The following is a 21,708-nucleotide window of genomic DNA, read 5'->3' on the forward strand; positions in this document are numbered from 1 at the left end:
ACCTCTCTATCCATTTGCCAACTCTTGTCGACTGGTTGGTTCGCGTAAACCTGTTCTATGACTCCTCTATGGCTTAACATTGAACTGCTACGGTGAACAACTCTAAATGTATCGATGTATCGAATGAAATTTTCTGAATTTTAGTAACACTGGTATATTTTAGATTTTCACAGTTATCGATGTTTAATATTATCGGTTGAGTCGAGTATTTTTTTAGGTTTATTTGTGGTGTTAAATGTTATGAGGGATTTTTGGATTTCTGTTTTCAATATTTGGGAAATTGGGGAGATTTGGGAGATTTAGGAGATTTGGAAGATTTGGGAGATTTGGGAGATTTGGGATATTTGGGAGATTTTGGAGATTTGGGAAATTTAGATAATTTAGGAAATTTGGAGAAGTTGGGAAATTTGGGGAAATTGGAAAATTTGGGGAAATTGGAAAATTTGGGGAAATTGGAAAATTTGGGGAAGTTGGGAATTTGGAAATCTGGAGAATTTGGGGAATCTGGAGAATTTGGGGAATTCGGAGAATTTGGGGAATATGTGGGAATCTGGAGAATTTAGGGAATTTAGGGAGATTCGGGAAATTTGAGAAGTTTGGAAAATTTTGGTAATTTAAGAAATTTGGAAAATTTGAGAAAGTTGGGAATTTGAGAAAGTTGGGAATTTGAGCAATCTGGGGAATTTAGGGAATTTAGGAAATTTGGGAAATTTGGGACATTTGGAATTTGACTATTTAAAAATTTTTAGTTCTAAAAAAATTTGGTATTTGGGAATTTTTAAATTGTGAGAAATTTTATGAAACTGAGAATTTAGAAATTTAGAAATTTCTTAAACTTGGGATAAACTCCGCTACCGAGAAAATAAAAATAGATCATAAATAACGCACTTCACTTTGCAAACTGATGAATTCGTCTACTGACGCAAAACGAACGAGTAAAAACTTTGTTGACTACATATCCTGTCGTTATTAATGAAACGTAATAGAAATCTATCGACGTTTCATGGATTCTGTTCCACGCTAACGCAACGACGTGGAACGCGACACAATGGACAATAATTTACAACGAACGCACCAAACGCATATAATTATTAATACAAGGCTGTTAGCTGTTATCGCAAGCACAGATGCTCGGTTGTCTGCGATATCCATTTACAGTGATCCACCCGAGGTGTTCCGCGAGAACCTGAAGACGTGGAACAGTAGAAACCGAAGAAAAAGGATACGGGCTTCGAACGAGTTGAGTTAGAACGTGTGCATTATTACTCGTACACACCTGTGTCGCCTGTGGAATTCCCTACGCAGACTCTTTCAAGTGATTTTTTGTTTATTAATTTTTAAATTTCATATTTTCACGTTGCAATATTTGGATTTTTATATTTTCTAATCAAGAGGCTTTCAATTTTTCAATTTTTCGATTTTTCGACTTTTCGATTATTCAATTTTTCAAGTTTTTAGTTTTTCAATTTTTCAATTTTTCAATTTTTCAATTTTTCAATTTTTCATTTTTCAATTTTTCAATTTTTCAATTGTTCAATTTTTCAATTTTTCAATTGTTCAATTGTTCAATTTTTCAATTTTTCATTTTTCAATTTTTCAATTTTTCAATTGTTCAATTTTTCAATTTTTCAATTGTTCAATTGTTCAATTTTTCAATTTTTCAATTTTTCAATTTTTCAATTTTTCAATTTTTCAATTTTTCAATTTTTTAATTTTTCAATTTTTCAATTTTTCAATTTTTCAATTTTTCAATTTTTCAATTTTTCAATTCTTCAACTCTTCAATTCCTCGATTCTTCAATTCTTCAATTTTTCGATTATTCAATTCGTCAATTATTCAATTCGCCAATTATTCAATTCGTCAATTATTCAATTATTCAATTAATGAGTTATTGAATTCTTCAATTTTTTCAATTTTTCAGTATCAAATTTTCAGTTTTTTTGACATAAAAATCACCTAACCTGTAACACCCTACACTCTCAAATTCCTTCCTCAAAATTTCCAACTTTCCTAATTGCCAAACAGAAAAATTCCGCTACGAGGAAAGAAACCTCTGTGACGAAAAAGTTTCTCCGTCGACCCTGTAAGGAAAATAGCGCGAGGGAATGTGCAGCGCAATGAATCAAGAGGAAAAAGACGCTAAGGGGAAAGAAAGCGAAAAAGAGAGGCACACAGGCCACACGGGGAGAGTGTCTCAACCACACAAGTATCGATGGCAGCCGGTCGTGCGAAACGATTAGCAAACCGTAACGCACCAAAAATCGGCCTCGGTGCATACGTCGGAACAGGTCAATCAACTCGTGGCAATAGCCAATATCGAGTCATATTCGCTTTCCTAACTCGGCTAACTCGCGAATCCGATCCAAACAGAATGATCAACAGCCCGTGACATCGGAAAAAAATGACCGATGCTTTTTCATCGAATGACGCGCGATGAAAATCGTTCGAGGCTCGTTCGCGACGCTCGTCAGAGGTTATTAATGCGACGGAAAGAAACCGGTCGGATTTTTCTAATATCTTTTTTTACTTTACGCGCTCGCCGGTTCGATCGCACAATGTGATTATTAAAAAGTCCGAGTTCTAATTACCGTTTGATAGACGCTGTAATTTCTGGAGAGAAGTTATTGAATGCCGCTTGTAAATAGCCGGAGATAATGATGTAACGAGCGGTCTGGAAACGCGCAAGAAACCTGACAGAAAAGAAGGAAAATTGGTACCTCGATGATCCGCCGCCGATAAATACTGTTTTCTTTATTGGAAAACGATCGACGAAATAAAAGTTGCCACGGGTTTTATCGTGTGCTCGTTTGATCGGGTCGTTTGGAAGATTTTAATTAATACGTTTTAGAGATTTTATTGCCACGTTTGAACGATTAGCGATTATGGGTGTCTGTACGTAGTGTTAGGAACGAAGATTTTATACGTTCAGTATTTATTATTTCGCTTTGTCGATATTTCACTGTTTTATCTTAGTATTTTATTATTATACTGGTTTAGGAATAATACCGTGTTATTTTATTACTTTGTTATGTTTGCATTCTTATGGACCACTGTAGGATTTTATTATTTCATTGTCCTGGTATTTTCGAATTTCGTCGTTTTTGTCTTTTTACTATTTTAATGTGTTATTATTCTCATATGCAGTTTTAAAATAACACTATTGTGTTATTTTAGTAGATTACTGTTTTACAAAGGTACTATCTTAATAAACTCGTGCACTACTAAACTACTATACTACTATACTACTACACTACTATACTACTATACTACTATACTACTATACTACTGTACTACTGTACTACTGTACTGCTGTACTGCTATACTGTTATACTACTATACTACTATACTACTATACTACTATACTACTATACTACTATACTACTATGCTACTATGCTACTATGCTACTATACTACTATACTACTATACTACTATACTACTATACTACTATACTACTACTATACTATGCTACTATACTATTATGCTGCTACACTACTACACTACTATACTACTAAACTATTACACTACTATACTAATATACCACTACTACTAGGCTACTATATCACTATAGCACTGTACCATTATTCTACTACACCACTATTCAATTATTTCACTATACTGCTCTGAATCTGCTCCAATATTATACTAATATATTATTGTACTAATAAACTACTACAGTTCCATTCTACTATAATACAACACTACTATATTAATGTCTTACTATACTACTATACCACTATTTCATTGTATCATTATATTTCTGCATTGTTTTTTTACTATATTCTTGTACCACTATACTACTATTCAACTATTTAACTATTTGACTATAGTACTACAGTGATTGATTTTATTAATACAATCGGATAATTTTGTTAATAGTACAGTAGTTGATTTCATTAATATGACATGTTAATTTTACTAATACGTGTTTATTTTATCAATATAGCATGTTGATGTTATTAATGTACCATGTTGATTTTATTAATGCACGATCTTATTAATTCACCACTATTAACATAACATGACATATTAATTTCATATCAATTTTATTAAACGCATGTTCACGTAAAGGTTGAGAGCCCCTATTCATTTTCGCATATCACGAACCATTATAAAACTTCATACTCCAGTAATAAAGAATTAATAAATAATGTAACGTGACTGATAAGTAACGTTAAAAAACGTACACGCAATCTGCAACTTAGAACTGTTAAGTACTGTACGTTTTCGTGACGTTAAATATTTTACAGTGGCTCAGCTGCAGCGAAATCTATTCGAGACGCAGAGATCAGCCGGCCAATACTTCTAAAATAATTCTTATTGACAACCAATGGAAGCAATTAAGAATCATATCTCGCCGCTGACACACATTTCGTGGCGAAACAAAAGGCACGAACATCGCGCACGTCACTCGAAAAGGAGAGCGAGCCATGTTTCAGACGCTCATCTTGATCTGCTGATCACGAATATAAACGACACAAAATTTCAACGAATAAAATGCCCTGTCACAGCGGATACAACTGCAGCGATAAATTTCTACTGCGAATTATTTTCAATGAGAATATTGCAGAAAATATTTTGATATAGGGAGAAGATAATATTGACAATAGAGACATTGCAGTTAGTGAAACAATAGTAATAAATCAATACAATTCTTTGTTATTGAATATTGAATATCAAGTGATTAATTTTTAACATGTGCTTAGATATGTATAATAAAATAAATGCGACTAATTAATTTTGATATTAAATAAATATTTAATGATACATAGAGATCAATTGTATCGTAACAATGAATAATAACTGACAGTAACAAATTAAATAAATTATATAACATATTAATAAATATGTTCTTTGTTTGAATGTAATATAAATAAATTATTTGATTGTCAGATTTATTGGTAAATATTTAATTGTCCAATTAATAAGTATTCAGGTGTTCAGTTTATTAATAAGTATTTATTTGTGCAATTTATTAATAAATATTAAATTGTCCAACTCCCAGTAAATAGTTAATTGTCCACTTGACCAATAAACATTTAATTGTACACTTTATTAGCAACAATTTAATTGTCCTATTAATTAAAAAATTTAATTAACAAGTAAAAATTATTTGGTCACTACTAAGTTATTGCTGTAATTACAACTAGTATGATTGTTAAATAAAAAATTCAAATCACGAAGTAAATAAAACCTCGACAGTAGTTGAATGTTAAAATCAACAAGTTAATTTTTCGTGCCTTCAGAGAATAGTGAACAAGAAATATGTATCAGTCTGTTGCGACAGACATAAGGTCAACCTGATTTGCATGCCTTGAAATTTACAATTTAAGGACAATGTCCCTCAAAACGAGCCCGTTATCCTTCTGACGGCTACTCAATTTTAAGATGATCACACGATTACGTTCAATCAACAAGTTGACCTTGACCCTCTAAATGCTTTCATGGAAGCAGCAACAGATGTGCTACTTTGGTATCGGCTCTATAAATCTTTCATACAAATAGTCGATGACGAATAAACTCACGTCAATTAATCTAGCTTCCAGAATAAAAAGATGTATATCGTAAAATATGTACTTTGTAAAAATTCGATGATCAGAAGACAGACAGCTATTAGCTGCGATAATATCTATTCGTGACGAGAAGAACCTTGAATAGTGTTAGAAGATAAGAAGATATTTCTGAAGTATTATTTTCGATTAGTAAGTGGTTAATTTAGAATTCAATCTTAGCACTTATTGTTTTATTTGTTTTTCGATCAACAACTCCTGGGTCCACAGAAATCTTAGAGCAAACGAATATCTCGCAAACTGTGAACGACACAATAAAATTTATTCGGTGTCAAAGGATAAATACTCGTATTTGACTTTGGAATGACCTTGAAAAGGTCAAGTTGAAATGTTTAGTAACATAATTCTTTTTTTAGAGGGACCGATTCTTTGAAATATTTTATGTAAAAGTGCTTCAGGGTATTATGCGAAGAAAGTGAATGGTTCCTGAGATATTTCAAGTTGACGTGAGGTTACGCCATCTTGATTATTTAAGATCGCAAATGAAATTTATTCTAAACGAAATGGCTCTAAATATTTGTTGACAATATTTCTGAAATACTTGTAATTAAATAAACTGTAAAGTATGAGCTTATACATCTTTCTTTAGATGGAACGGTTCTTTAAAATATTTTACGTAAAAATGCTTCAAGGTATACGAAGAAAGTGAATGGTTCCTGAGATATTTCAAGTTTACGTGAAGTTACGCCATCTTGATTATTTAAGATCGCAAATGAAATTTATTCTAAACGAAATGGTTCTAAATATTTGTTCACAATACTTGTAATTAAATAAACTATAAGAAATATTAATCTATAAAGAAGTAATCTATAAAAAATATTAATTAAACTATAAAGAAGTTTAAATAGGTTTGAAAGTCCAAGTAATTGCAGAAGACATAGGAGGAACCTTGATTCGAATATTATTTACTTCGTGGTATCTTTATTATCGCATCTTATCATGTTGTACTTATTTCCGAGTGTACAGTTACTTGTGACAACAGTAAACCTGTGACTGAAGTGTTTTTTTAAGTCCAAAGTGCTGGTGGGCGTGGCCATTGCTTGTTAACATTTCTCGTTGCGAATTTTACGATTGCGAATTTATATTGCAATAAATTCTAAACACGCGTCTTAAAATTGCACAGACAAAGTTTTACTGTGCCGCTATTTCTGTCGCGTAAATTTCACTGATTTATTGGAAATCCAGGGTGATATTTATAGGTGACGATATCGAAAAGGGAGCAAGAGGTGAATTTGATAACAGAATTTACTGAATATGTAGTTTAAGATGATGGAGAAAATTCAATTTTAAATTCTCAAATTTAATTAGTAGATCTGTAAATTTTAGAACTTCTAAATTATTGTTTTCAAATTGTTTAAATTTTCAAATTAGTAAATTTTTTAATTTGTGCATTCATTAATGTACAAGTCTCTAAACTCTCTATACATTAAGTCTCTAAACTCAAATATCTCCAAGTTCCAAATTTATCAAATTACTAAATCTCTAAGTGTTACAATTTCGAAATTACTATATCTGCAAGTTCCAAAACTAACAAATTATTATATCTCCAAATTCTAAAATTATCAAATTTCTAAATCTTTAAATATTAAAATTTCGAAATAACTAAATCTTCAATTTCCAAATTCCCAAAATATTAAACATTCAAGTGTCTGAGTTTTCAAATCCTTTCAATTTCTCGAAATATTAAATCTCCAACTTCTCAAACTCCCTGATGTTTAATTTCCCGCCCTGCCTTGCCGATCCTTTCCGAATGCTACCGAACCTGACCCGAAGTTATCCAACATGGCGGACGCAATTCTAACCTCAATTAAACATTCTATTTTATAAATACAGTAATTTTACACAAAGAAACATAATTATAATTATATTTATACCTATATAAAAATATAATTATACTTCCACAAATTGTATTAGTGTAATATCCTAAAAAATATAATTCCATATTTAACAAATACACTAATATCACACTAAAATTATATAAATCCCAGGAACGAAATTACTAATCTAATATGTACCACGTTGTGAAAATATTTGCATAAACAGTCGCATTTTTAAATATGATCTAAGAATTATTCGCAAATAAAAGTGTGATTGGTGCAACAGCACGATAACAAGTCGCCAGGTGTTTACGACCACGCGACATCATCAAAACCCACCTTTACCATTTTAGTCACCTCTTTCTAGCACGTGTCATTTACACTAGAACAACCAATGTCAAATGTACATACTGTTATTTACTGTTACTGTAGTTTATCTGTCAACCTCACGACTATTACAAGTTTTTCGTTTCGTCATGATTCTTAATTTTCAAATTCCTTCGTCATTCTCGTACTTAATTAACGAAATGTGTTTTGACACTTAACACACTTAATTAACTTTAGTATTTTGGTAAAGGCGATACTTCAAGGTTTTGTTAAAAATATGATAATTCACGAGTTCTTTTTTACTTTTTAGTACTTTGAATTATGTGTCGTTGATATTTGATTTATATATGAATTTTAGTTAATTATAAATTATGTCGTGTCAACTAATTTAATATATCATATTAATATCTCAAGTAATTTATAGTTTAATACTCTACAATTTATAATTTGCAATATTAGTAATTATAGTAATTATTAATTATAATAATTATAATTAGTAATATAGTTTGTTAAACACTTGAAAAGTTATTTAACAGAAATTATTCAAAATTGTTATTCAACAAAAATTCTCAAAAATAATCAGCTATAAAAATAATTTTATCTGCAATAAATCAAACTGAAGATTAATAAAGAAAATGATTTACTACGATTTTTACTCAAATAATTTTAAATAAGAATTTATGTAGACAAGTTTATGTTCCCTTTCAATTCTAATGAAGTGTAAAATTATTGAAGTTGGTCAGTTTAAAGGAATTTGGAAGTTGGCGTACAATTTATCTCTGTAATTTAAAATAAGAAAGTTGCTACTTTTCTCGTTTATTTTCATTCTTTGTTTCTGTGACTATTCTTACCACGATCTTGAAATAAGTGAAAACAGTTTTCTACTGGAATTTTATTATTGTGCCGGTGCTTACATTAAATATACATACTCCGTTAAGCAAGATTGAAATTGTGCAGAGGTAAAATAAAATTTATTTGAAGATTTTAAAATATCGAATGCATTTTTCTTTTCTGTTGAATGTTACACAATTGTATTCTTCTACATTGTTTATTTGTATATCCAAATAAATTATACATACATATAATAATTTCATTAATGTTTCCTTTCATTCAACATTTTGTAATAAACAAATCATTAATCAAATGAGACTAACATTCAAAACAGTTTAAATATTACCTTTTTTGTTACTTAATGTGTATTAAATGTCAAGTTTCAAATTCATATGCAAATATCGGTTAAATAAAGAGGTATGACAGAAATATGTTTACGTCGCTTCATCAGTAAAGTTTTTATCACTGTTATAATTGCTCCACGATGATCCATTTTTCTTGTTATTTTTGCCTGTTCTTAATAGAACCGTCTGACGAAAATAGCGTAACTGTTTTACTTCTACGATAAAAATATCGGAAACATTTCGCAATACGATTAACATGTAAAGAGATAAAGTTGAAACAATATTTCATTTTTAATTTTATTCGGGAAAAATAGTACGTTCTGTGCAACGATAATTATTGCAGGATTTTGTTATTGACATTTACATGCATTAGATGTATATTAAAAAATATTTATTACTGGTTTAGTCAATTTTAGAAAATATTACCTGTTTAATAAATTTTAAGGAATACTTGTTACTTGTTTAATAAATGTTAAAAGACAATTATTACTTGTTCAGTAAATTTTGGAAAGTATTTATTACTTGTTTGGTAAATTTTATAAAATATTTATTACTTGTTTGGTAAATTTTATAAAATATTTATTACTTGTTTAATAAATTTTAGAATATATTTGCGACTTGTTTAATAAATAACAAAAAATATTTATTACTTGTTTAATAAATTTTATAAAATATTTATTACTTGTGTAATCAATTTTGTAAAATATTTGTTACTTGCTTAATACATATCAAAAAATAAGTAGTACTTGCTTAATAAATTTTGTAAAATATTTGTTACTTGCTTAATAAATATCAAAAAAATAATTATTACTTGTATAATAAATTTTTAAAAATATTTATTCCCTACTTAATAAAATAACCTAACCTGTTCAATAAATTTTACAAAACATTTATTACTTGTTCAATAAATTATAAATAATTTAGGGAAACGAGTGTGAATCTATAATTCCTTATATCAAAAACTAAAAATGTTATCGCTACAGGTGAACTAAAAATTTTCCAAAGAAGGTATTTTTATCGTTACATGACATCACGTTTTATTATCACATTTCGAATAAGTTGAAAGCACATTTATTAACGGGCTGCTAATTTTACGTACGTTTTATCATAAACCTATTAACACGCGATAACGTCAAACAAGGATTTTCATTCTCATATTGAATAAGTTCTTTGGACATTCTTTCTGTGACTCACTGTTAACTAGGAAAATCTTCGTGCGCTAAATCAGTGAGATTTTATTTATGTACTTCCATTAAATATTAATTCAATATTAAATTGAATGCAATATTAAAACCAAACGTCTACCATCATTCCAATAATTTTTAACCTATTTAAAAAATAAATTTCTGAATGTAAATAGCTGAGATTTTATTCATGTACTACCATTAAATATTAATTCAATATTAAGTTGAATCCAATAATAGAACCAAATATCTCCAAATATCTACTATCCTTTCAACAATTTTTGACCTATTTAAAAAATAAATTTCTAAACGTAAATAACTGAGATTTTATTCATGTACTTCTATTAAATATTAATTCAATATTAAATTGAATCCAATAATAAAACCAAACATCTCCAAATATCTACCATCCTTTCAACAATTTTTAACCTATTTAAAAAATAAATTTCTAAACGTAAATTACTAAAATTTTATTCATGTACTTCTATTAAATATTAATTCAATATTAAATTGAATCCACTAATAAAACCAAACATCTCCAAATCTCTACCATCATTCCAAAAATTTTTAACCTATTTAAAAAATAAATTTCTAAACCTAAACAACTGAGATTTGATTTATGTAACATTCTCCACCAAATCTACCTTCATATATTCACATCTCAAAACGACAATTTTTTCCAAAAATTCCAAAAATACATTTTCATCCGTATTCGAAATCTTCTTCCCATTCAGCTCGTTATCATGTTGCAATATTTGCGCAACTTATTGTTAGCGCCGAGGGAAATGTTCAATGTTGCGTGTCGTTTTCTTATCCAACCGGGTGTTAAAATAGAAAAGGACGCTACTGTACAAGCATTAGCAATGCTGATACACCGAACACGACAGAAATGACCCGTGAACTCCGCACAGTTATGTTCTGTTACACAAGAACGTAGTCACGATATATTTCTTGTTTCAAAAGAAACACTGGCGATGTGGACGTTGTTATGAACATCCAGGATGTATCGCTCAGTAGCGTCGTTAGAGTTAAGAAGCAGGGCGCGCTTTCCACGCACCTCATATTCCATTTTGTAGCTTTCAAACTTTTTTGCCCAGAATGTGATACATTTTCGAATTTGTAAATTGGGAAATTTGGGTATTCGGAAATTTTGGAGTGGAGGAATTTAGAAATATCAAAATTTAGAAATTGGGAAATTTATGAATTTGTGAACATTTGTGAATTTGTGAATTGAGAAATTTTAATATTTGTAAATTTGTGAATTGGAAAATTTATATATTTGTAAATTTGTGAATTGGAAAATTTATATATTTGTAAATTTGAAAATTGGGAAATTTAGGATTTGGAAAATTTTGAAGCAGGAATACATGGAAATTGGGAAATTTAGAATCTGGGAAATTTTGAAGCAGGGAGATGTGGAAATTCGGAAATGTAGAAACTGGGTAATTTAGATATTTGCAAAATTGAAAATTGAGAAATTTTGAAACAGGGAAATGTGGAAATTCGAAAATGTAGAAACTGGGAAATTTAGATATTTGTAAAATTGAAAATTGAGAAATTTTGAAACAGGGAAATATGGAAATTCAGAAATATAGAAACCGGGAAATTTAAATCTCTATAAATTTGAAAATTAGGAAATGTCAATGATGAAAAATTTCTAAATTTAAAATACAGAACTTCTCACACATAAAAATCTGGACCTACATACCCCCAATTTCAAAATTTACAAATACAGACATTCTAAAACATAAAAATTCCTAAATGAAATTTTTCAACTTCGCAAATATACAAACTCCTTTCCGCACATTTCCACACATTCAATCTCTCCTATTATTAACAATCGTTAATTAGCGCGTCCCCATAAAAACCTCATCTCCCTTAAGTCATCGTAATTCTATTTTCCTTATACAATTCATTTTCAGTATGTTCTCCCCTATCTATTTCGCATCACCTTTTCGCTTACACGTGTTGTTTCTTGTACTTAACAGCAATGATCCGCGTTACATTGGTGGTCTAAGAAACCGATGGTGGACAACGAAAACGACCGTTATTGCGGACGGCCCCGTGTACGGTGAAATTCTGATGTAATATTGCGATACGACGACGCGTTGCGCAAGTTGCGAGTCGCGCAACGATCCTGACACGCGTGTATCACCTTCATTTATTTCCTTTTCTTTTTCTCTTTTTTAATTGCCGCTTATTTCGAGTACGACCGCACGAATATCAGGTGATTAGACATTTCGTGCTCGAGGTGAAGTTGACTATGAGAACGAAACCAAGATATCACAATTTGTAAAAAACTATGCTAACGCAATTTATGATTCACTTTTAGTAGACTCTCGTTATATTGCCCTGAATTCTTACACAATTGTATATTTGTGTAACGTTACATATTTTGCAATTTACGTCGTATGTTATGTATTGAATATTTAAATTTGTTGATTGCACATTGTGATTGTATATTGTTTATTGTGTGATGATCATTGTATGTTGTTCATTGTGTATTGTTTATTGTATATTGTTCATTGTATAGTGTTCATTGTAATAGCGTTCATTGTATGTTGTTCATTGTATAGTCTTCATTGCATGATGTTCATTGTATGATGTTCATTGTATAGTGTTCATTGTAATAGTGTTCATTGTATGTTGTTCATTGTATGTTGTTCAGTGTACGATGTTCATTGTATAGTGTTCATTGTAATAATGTTCATTGTATGATGTTCACTGCATAGTGTTCATTGTATAGAGTTCATTGTACGTTGTTCATTGTATAGTCTTTATTGTGCGATGCTCATTTTATGTTGTTCATTGTATGTTGTTCATTGTATAGTGTTCATTGTAATAGTGTTCATTGTATGATGTTTATTGTATAGTGTTCATTGTATAGTGTTCATTGTATAGTGTTCACTGTATAGTGTTCATTGTATAGTGTTCACTGTATAGTGTTCATTGTATAGTGTTCATTGTATAGTGTTCACTGTATAGTGTTCATTGTATGATGTTCATTGTATGTTGTTCATTGTATGTTGTTTATTGTATAATGTTCATTGTATGATGTTCATTGTATGTTGTTCATTGTATAGTGTTCATTGTAAGGTGTTCACTGTATAGTGTTCATTGTATAGTGTTCACTATATAGTGTTCATTGTATAGTGTTCATTGTATAGTGTTCATTGTATAGTGTTCATTGTATAGTGTTCATTGTATAGTGTTCATTGTAAGGTGTTCACTGTATAGTGTTCATTGCATGATGTTCATTGTATGTTGTTCATTGTATGTTGTTTATTGTATAATGTTCATTGTATGATGTTCATTGTATGTTGTTCATTGTATAGTGTTCATTGTATATTATTCATTGTACATCATTCACTGCACATTTTCGCAAAATTTATTTTTCGATGAAATGTCAAGACAGTTTCGATTTTTTTAAATGTCACCATATATTTCTGTCTCTCCAGAATTGTATCTGACGTCAGTACGATTTCAATGACACAGAATACCGTGACCCCGAAATGGCCTTGAATTCAAAAATTTGTTAATTCAATACACACGTTGCTATACATATTTATATCAAATTACGTATTCAAAAAACACTAAGTCTGTCAAATTTATAAGTTTGCTAAAAAAGTGGTATCAATAATGCAATGTGGCGAAAGTTATATTTATGTTCAAGCAAGTTGACGTTCTCACTTTTTTGGCAATATATTGAATACCTTATATAAGTAAAAATCTGCAAATCACATTACACGAATGAAACATCTTCCTTCACGAATTTTTTTGAAATATCGCAATAATAGAAATAATAGAAATATTATCCATAACAGAATTCTCTCGATTTAAATTTCCCGCCCGTTTGCACATTAAGGGATCATTTTCGAAGCATCAGAGTGTCGCCTCTTGTATTTCTGAACCGCGTAAAAAAGAAAGAAACGATTACTTAAATCGACGGAAAAAGAATATCAAGCCGCAGAACAAACCAAGAGTTATAATAAACGTTTCGAGGTCTGATTTCAACGGGGTCAATGAATCTTTTTCTGTACAGGTCACGGATAATGGCCGAACGAAAGCATCGCGATTACGTGATTTTACACATTTCTCGTTGCGTTGCAAGCATCGGTTATAACGACAAGTCGGTTCGTAGAATTTAAGACTTTGTCAGTACTTCAGATTAAACTAAGAATGCTAGAAAAACGGTTAGATAGATTATCTAGCATGCCGTGATACGTGCCTGAGAAGTATGATTGGAACTTCGGAGAAAGATATCCGGCGAATGCGAAATTTTCCGTGAAACGAGTGTCACATTTTTGTTTCACGTTCGGTGAAAACTACGTTGCCTTTCAGGTATTTTAAAAATGGTCTCTGCAAGGAACACGAAACTCTTTCATTTTTTAAATAAAAATTTCTACTGAATATTAGAGATATTCGTCATATTGCATCGATATGAATATTAAATTATAGTATTATTAAAATAATGAAATTATTTAAAGAAAATCAATATATGAATGTTTGCAATGTTAACAGAAAAAATTCTTTCGAACAAACAGTTTATTTCAAACATGGCCGAATGTCTTAATCAGTTCAGATATAGAACGATTATCAGATATTATCTCGAATGAGTGTGTTACGAAAATGGAACACACCCATTCGCTGTGCAGTATTTGTCAACGGATTCTTAGCTACAAGAAAACGGTAACAGTGCTCTAATTCAGAACCTACAGTGATTTCGTTCTGTACCCTAGGATCGACACGTTTCGTAGCACGTGGCATTCATCATGAGCGCAACTTTAATTACACAAGAATTTTTTGGTTTAAGAACGAGGTAAAAGTGCCCCGAGGATATCATGAATAGGAAAAACTGTGAACGTTTAGGGCAATTATGTACATATGTCTGACGTTATTTTTTTCAATAACTTTGTAATTAAATCGGTAGTTAATCGTGAATAGTTTGCTTAAGAGCGCGTTTAATCTAACGGCAATTTTGAGGTTTTGATCCTTCGTTGCAATGAATCTATTCGATTTGTAAATTTACAAATCCCTAAATTTTCAAGTTTCCACATTTCTGAAATTTCGTGTTTATAAGATTTCCTAGTTCCTAAATTTAAAAACTCGGTGATTCCCAAATTCCGAAAACCTCATGTTCACAAATTTATAAATTCATAGATTCTCAAATTCACAAATGACTAAAATTTCATATCCCCAATTTCCTGGTTTTAAGTTATAAAATTTCTCTGCATATCAAACTGACGAAGAAGCGCGCAGAAACAACAATTATACTTTCAACTTTAATCGTGTTTTACGAATGTGTACCATTGCGCTTTTCAAAGACACCAGAATTTCAAATTTTCAGTATTTGTTAACTAACGTATTCTTGTTGAGCAGATATGGTACGTGAAAGATGATAAGTGAAAATGAAAAGTACCGATAAGTATCAAGCAATAAAGTTCCCGTTTTAAGTACAGTGAAATACCTGCTCGGACTTAGGCATACCTTCTTTGTCGCGACCTAAATGGATCTTACGCAACGAGACGTTAATCAGAATCCACGTATAATCCTGAGTCTGTCTATAACAAATCCAACGTTGTCGCGTTCTCGCTTGAGAAAATGAAGAGTTTTAAGATGTTTGTCCTTGAAGTGGAGCACTGGCTCTCACACGGTAGACCAATTTAGAATCGAAAATACTGTGAAAACTTCCACAGACAGGATGGCATTCGAAATATCTAATAATAATCGTCGTGCCTCGGATAATACTAATTTCATACACAAATTAAGATGGTTAAGAACATCTTGCATTTGGAAGCTTGGTATTTTATTGTCGGTATATTCCTGCGATTTCTTTGTTGCGTACGATTGTTACAATCCTATGTGCACTTTCTAATTTAATGTATAATCGTAAGCACATTGCAGATCATTGACAAGAAAGTAGCACAATGACACTGTACACGAAGAACGATTAATATTTTTGTTGAACCCCTTTAAAAATTCGACAGATGTCTCGACAAGGATAAACGAGTACATACAGTACCGGCTCGATAAATACCCTAAATAGGCGCTTCGGAGACAAGCTCTTCTAGTGAACGGATATTTATCGAGCAGCCAAAGTTACGCGCACTCTCGATGCTCGTCCGTTCGTTTCTCGTTGTGGCTGCATGTACGGTGGAATTTTCATTGCCATAATCACTTCCGTTATTTTAATAATGAAGGAGTTTGCTCTTCCGTATCTTTTCCGTATCTTTCCGTATCTTCTGTATCTTTTGTATCTCCGAACTAATGTGAAATATATATATATACATGTGTGTGTTATTAAATGTATAAAAGAACTATTATTATTTTCCACACCATCCCACAAATAATAGTGGACAAAATTTATCTGCAAGTATGATATCATGTACAGAGAGTCATAATATAGAAAAGTCATGATATCTTTTGCTATATATATTAGGCATATTGATATCATATCAGTGAGTTCTCCATGACTCATGAAAAATCTGATAGTTTCTCGGCATCATTTGAGTCGTGTAGACGTGTTCAAAGTCTTTCACATGTATGTGCTGTTAATTAAACAACCGAATAACAATTGGACTTTCGAGTGCACACGTGTCAACGCAGAATGAGTAGTTTGCTTGAAGAGCTAGCAATGGTCACAGACGCTGTAGATGATTTTAGTATTGAAGATTATAATGACGTAATAATGACATTGGTACACGAGCCGGTATATGCAAAAAGTTTTAATAATAAATACGTGTTCGTTTTTGTATCAAGCGAAGAATCGGCGAAACTATTGAGGACAAATCACAGGAAGATTAATATCAAAGGCCGTGAATTGGAAATAAAACCTATACAATATTTTAAAATACGGTTGTGTGAAGTGCCTGATACGATATGCGATAACGATATAAAACGAGAATTGGAAAAACTTAATATCAATTTGTTCTCGGAAATTGAGAATCAAAATTGCGACAAAATAGTATATATACATCCAAGCGACAATGATTTAGTCCACTCTCGCTTGAAAATTTCCAATGGATCGCTCATTCACTTTGTCTGCGTGCAAAAGTACAGGGTTTGCTCTATTTGCCATGACAGCAAACATAAAGCATTAAATTGTCCTGCTGCGGTAGATGATAAAATTACTGCAGAAAGTTCAAGCGGTAATACAGGTGACAGGATTTCATTGGCATTGCAAAAATCGGCAACTGATAGTAATCCTGATGCGCCCGATAAAGTTAATGCGGGTAGTCCAAATGATACGGAACCTTGTTTTACAACAAAACCAAGAAAAAGTATATCTCGTGAATATACAAATTCTAATAAGACATCAATAACACCGCCAACTATCAATAATCCTAATGAGCCAGATGTAATTATTCTGGAAAGTTCAAATACTAAGGACCTTCGGCCTATAACAAAACCAGGTACGAGCACATCTCGTGAACATACAAATTATAAAACTGCATCGGCATCAGTAACATCGGCAATTGCGAATAATCCTAATGCGCCTGATACTATTCTTGCGGGAAGTTCAAATAATAAGGAACGTCCTCCTATACCAAAACTAATAGTACGTATACCAAAGTATATGTATGATAATACTACATCGGCATCAGTAAGACCGGCAATTTATAATAATCCTAATGCGCCTGATACTATTCTCGCGGGAAGTTCAAATAATAAGGAACCTCGGCCTACAACAAAACCAGGTACAAGCATATCTCATGAACATACAAATTCTAATACTGCATTGGCAGCAATAAATATGACAATTAATATTCCTAATACATCCGCCGAAGTTAGTGAAGAAAGTTCAAGTGGTGAGTCCGACGAAGTTAGTGAAGAAAGTTCAAGTGGTGAGTCCGACGAAGTTAGTGAGGAAAGTTCAAGTCATGAGGACCCTCATCACATAACAAAATCAAATATAAGTATGTCTCGCGAACGTACAAATTGTAATACTGCATCGGCAGCAATAAATGTGACAATTAATATTCCTAAGACGTCCGCCGAAGTTGTTGCGGGAAGTTCAAATGATAAGAGACCTCATTCCAAAACAGAAGTACCTGAAAAGAAATCTCGAAGTCCTCCAAATTATGAGATTGCGTTAATGCCAATAAAATCGCACATTGATAATAACAAAAACTATCCACTAGCGTTTAAAGATTTTGTATCATTTATGGATGATGCATATGGTTCCAGTGACGTTTATTGTATTGCTCTTCGCTATACTCCGAAAATCGAGAATTTAATATTCATGTTAAATGATATTCCAAGGTTAAAGAATTATAATATTAATAAACAATTCAACAGAATACGGGACAGTCTTGAATGGGAGCGGATTTCTATAGAAAAAGGTTACCGTAAACCGAAGAAACAGCGCCTGAAGTAGCAGAAAAAGACGAATCAAAACGATTAGTACCTTGATGGCGCAAATTTCAATGATCCATTCGATATAATCCTGCAACGTTATAATAAAAAATGTAGCAATATAATTTTTTCAACTCGACAATTCAGTAACAAATGATATCATATCGACGGGTGGCGTTAAAGTGTGCACTTCCAGGAACCAGTGGTAATATCTCGCATTCATGTATACGGACATTGTTGCAATTAATGATAAAATCTATTACGTTTATTATTCGAAAATGATACTTTCTCCTGTTTCATAACTACACGCAAATACAACAAATACTAACAGTATATTTAATGGAAGATTGTTATACATTTCCTCATAATACATGTATTATGTGGTAATTTTCTAAATAAACACACATTTACATTATGAGTAATTCGTTAAATTTATTTTAAACGAGCAATAATCTGCCGCTGAAACATTCTGAATGTTACGATAACTTGACAACGTGCATAAAGATCAAGGTCACTCGGGGCGAGTCCGCTTCGGTGCAATTTTGCCCTTTCCTTTACCCGAATCATTCCTACTCAATTATTCAGTTGCTTCGAAACTTATATAATATTTTGGAAATTAATAATTGCCAGTTTCTTACATCGATTTCTGCAGTATATATTTCTCGCGATAAAACCATGCAATGAAGATTATCCATATTTATCGAAGATAAAAACAAAGCTGACATGCACTCCATTGCTTGACCTCGGTTATCGCGAAGTCGGAGTTTCGTTTCGCTCTATTTTCATGAAAAAGACAAATGACTGAAACCGGAAGAACAGTTTTATAAAACTGGTAAAATATAGAAGATCGAACTTATTGAGGAACACGACGCTTTTTTTAATTCTTAGTTTCGATAAGTAGATGAAGGAAATTTTGCAAATATGTTCCTGCTGGCTCTAAACTGAAAGTTGTTCTGCGAATACAGCGTCCGCACGCGCTTTTATACCCTGAAGAATTTGAATTTTCCCGCCAACTCTGGGTATAAAACTGATGGGATGTGTATAAAAATGATGCGTTTGTAATCTATTATCAAATTAAATTCTTCTATTTATTCGAGAAAATATATGGAAATAGCTGACAATATTTGTTGATTTATAATGAATTAATATTTAGTAGTTTCAATAGTTAAATTGCAGTTTGTAGTAATTTAATACGGAGTGTATTCTGTCCTTTTTTAACCACTGCGCGCGCATCGATCGTAGACATTGGAACACGCGCTGAACTTAATATTTCACATATATTTTTTAATTCGTTAGATAAAAGATTTATTCGTTAAATAGTAATTTAATTTCAATGTTTTAAGACATAAAATGCACGTTAATCAAAATCAAACGTCAGTTAAATACCTATGGGAACCTTCAAACTATTGTTTTTTACGCGGTCGGTAATTTCTTGCGCGATCGGTAATTAAATGAAAAATAATAAATTCTTCGTTAATAACCAAATAATAATTAAAATTCTTGTATGTTGAAATTTTTGAAAAGTTACACAAGTAAAAATAATTTAGTAGCCTGTATTGGAGTACAATATTACAATAAATATATCCTAAATCAATTTAGAAATCGATACATAATTTCATTCTTTCATTAATTCACAAACATTCTTTAATTTGTTGTAATTTTCCTACGTTTTCATGTTTCTTATATTTTCAAATATTCATTTTCTCAAATTTTATCGAAACGTTGATTGATTGATTGATTGATTGATTCTTGTTGCGGGCGTCGACTACCATGGTCATTAGCCCGATCCAAACGCTGATATCACCAAATATTCTTTAAATTACTATATTTCGAAATCCTTATCTTTTTAAATATCTACATCTTCATTTTCCTGGATTTTAAATATTTTTTATTTCCTAAATTCTATAACTTCTATAATTCTATTACTGCATTGATAACATCAAAACTTTCTACATTTAAGATCTATATTCTCAAATTTTTGTATCAATCAAAATATTTCTAAGCCTCAGAATTTTTCAATTTCTATAATTCCAAATTTCTTCAAATTAAAAAGTATCCCAAATATTTTCAAAGAACATAACAATGATCCCTAAATTCCTTCATCCCCAGTTTCTATGCCTCCAAACTCCCCCATCCCTAATTTCCGCGCACCCCAATTTTTGACACCTATTTTCGCGCCGCGACACTCTTCACAAATTACGACAATCGAAGTAATTTCAAAGAACTTTTACAATACTTGATTCGTAATAATTATCACAAAAACACTAACAGCATGAAACAAGTAAAAGAGTAAACCATTCTTATCAAACATTGTATACAAGATTAAATCTTTAAAGAACTCTTTCTACATGACTCCACGGTTTAAACAAAATCTCCAACAGCGATCTCTTGCGTTTAAAAAGCACCTACAACGAAACTATTTTCTCACCCCACGTTATTCGAAATTTCCTTATAAAAAGAAAATCAAAGCATGATAGTGAAAGACTCTGTGAACAACGTGCTCTTACCTCTCGCTATATCGTTCCTTAATGCGATCTCCTGTAACAATAAAGCATCCTTGAATCCTTGTGGTGAACACTCGAAACAACAGAAACGAACTCGAGGAACGGCGCAACTGAACACGTAAATCGGTGAAAGTCAATTCGAGGATGTTTGAACCGAAAGCAAAAATGAACGGAGGCGCGGGAGACGAATTCGCGGCAAGATCGAACCGACACGACCTATCGTAGTCTGAGGCCGAGTTAGAACTGTGGACTCTGACAGTCTCCGAGTGAAAGAACGTAACCAGCCAACAAGCTTACCAACTCCCCGCTCGATCTCGTATTTGGCCCCACCACGGTTGGCAACGATAGGTGTGCGCGATTTGTCCCGCGGTACCGGTAAAATCGTTTTCGAAATCACTGCTCGTTCCCTAACGGGTGTATCGATATGTTATCGCCTCGCTTGCGACTTTTCATCGATTTCTTGCGACGTGGATACGAACAGAAATTCGATGGCGTTCAGAAGTAACAGCATTTGGAAAGGTGAGTTAGGGAAGAATTTCTTATGACGTGAGTACAATGTCAAAAATTAAAATTGACGATTTGAATGATGTTCAATGAAACGAAGTACTGAGACTAGTATATATTTACACAGTTGATAGGTAATAATTTTAATGAAATTGTTAATGATTTAGTAAAGTCAAGTTTGGGAAGAATTTCTTCTGATGTGAGTACAATGTCAAAAATTAAAATTGACGATTTGAACGATGTTCAATGAAACGAAGTACTGAGACTAGTATAT

General features: G+C 31.7%; 1 protein-coding gene across 2 annotated transcripts in view; it reads right to left on the bottom strand.

Moving 5' to 3' along the window:
• wdp (Leucine rich repeat protein windpipe) overlaps nucleotides 1-21,212 on the bottom strand; it is a 32,045-nt gene extending 10,833 nt beyond the window's left edge. Inside the window, exon 1 of one of the 2 annotated variants that reach the window (XM_076529146.1) lies at nucleotides 20,934-21,212. The gene's annotated coding sequence lies outside the window, so the exon portion shown is untranslated. Of the gene's footprint in view, nucleotides 1-2; nucleotides 205-20,933 lie in introns of those variants that run through there. The other variant, XM_003707647.3, reaches the window with a different exon arrangement.
• Between the last annotated feature and the right edge of the window lie 496 nt (nucleotides 21,213-21,708).

Source organism: Megachile rotundata, chromosome 2, assembly GCF_050947335.1.
Source record: "Megachile rotundata isolate GNS110a chromosome 2, iyMegRotu1, whole genome shotgun sequence".
Classification (NCBI taxonomy): Eukaryota; Metazoa; Arthropoda; class Insecta; order Hymenoptera; family Megachilidae; genus Megachile; species Megachile rotundata.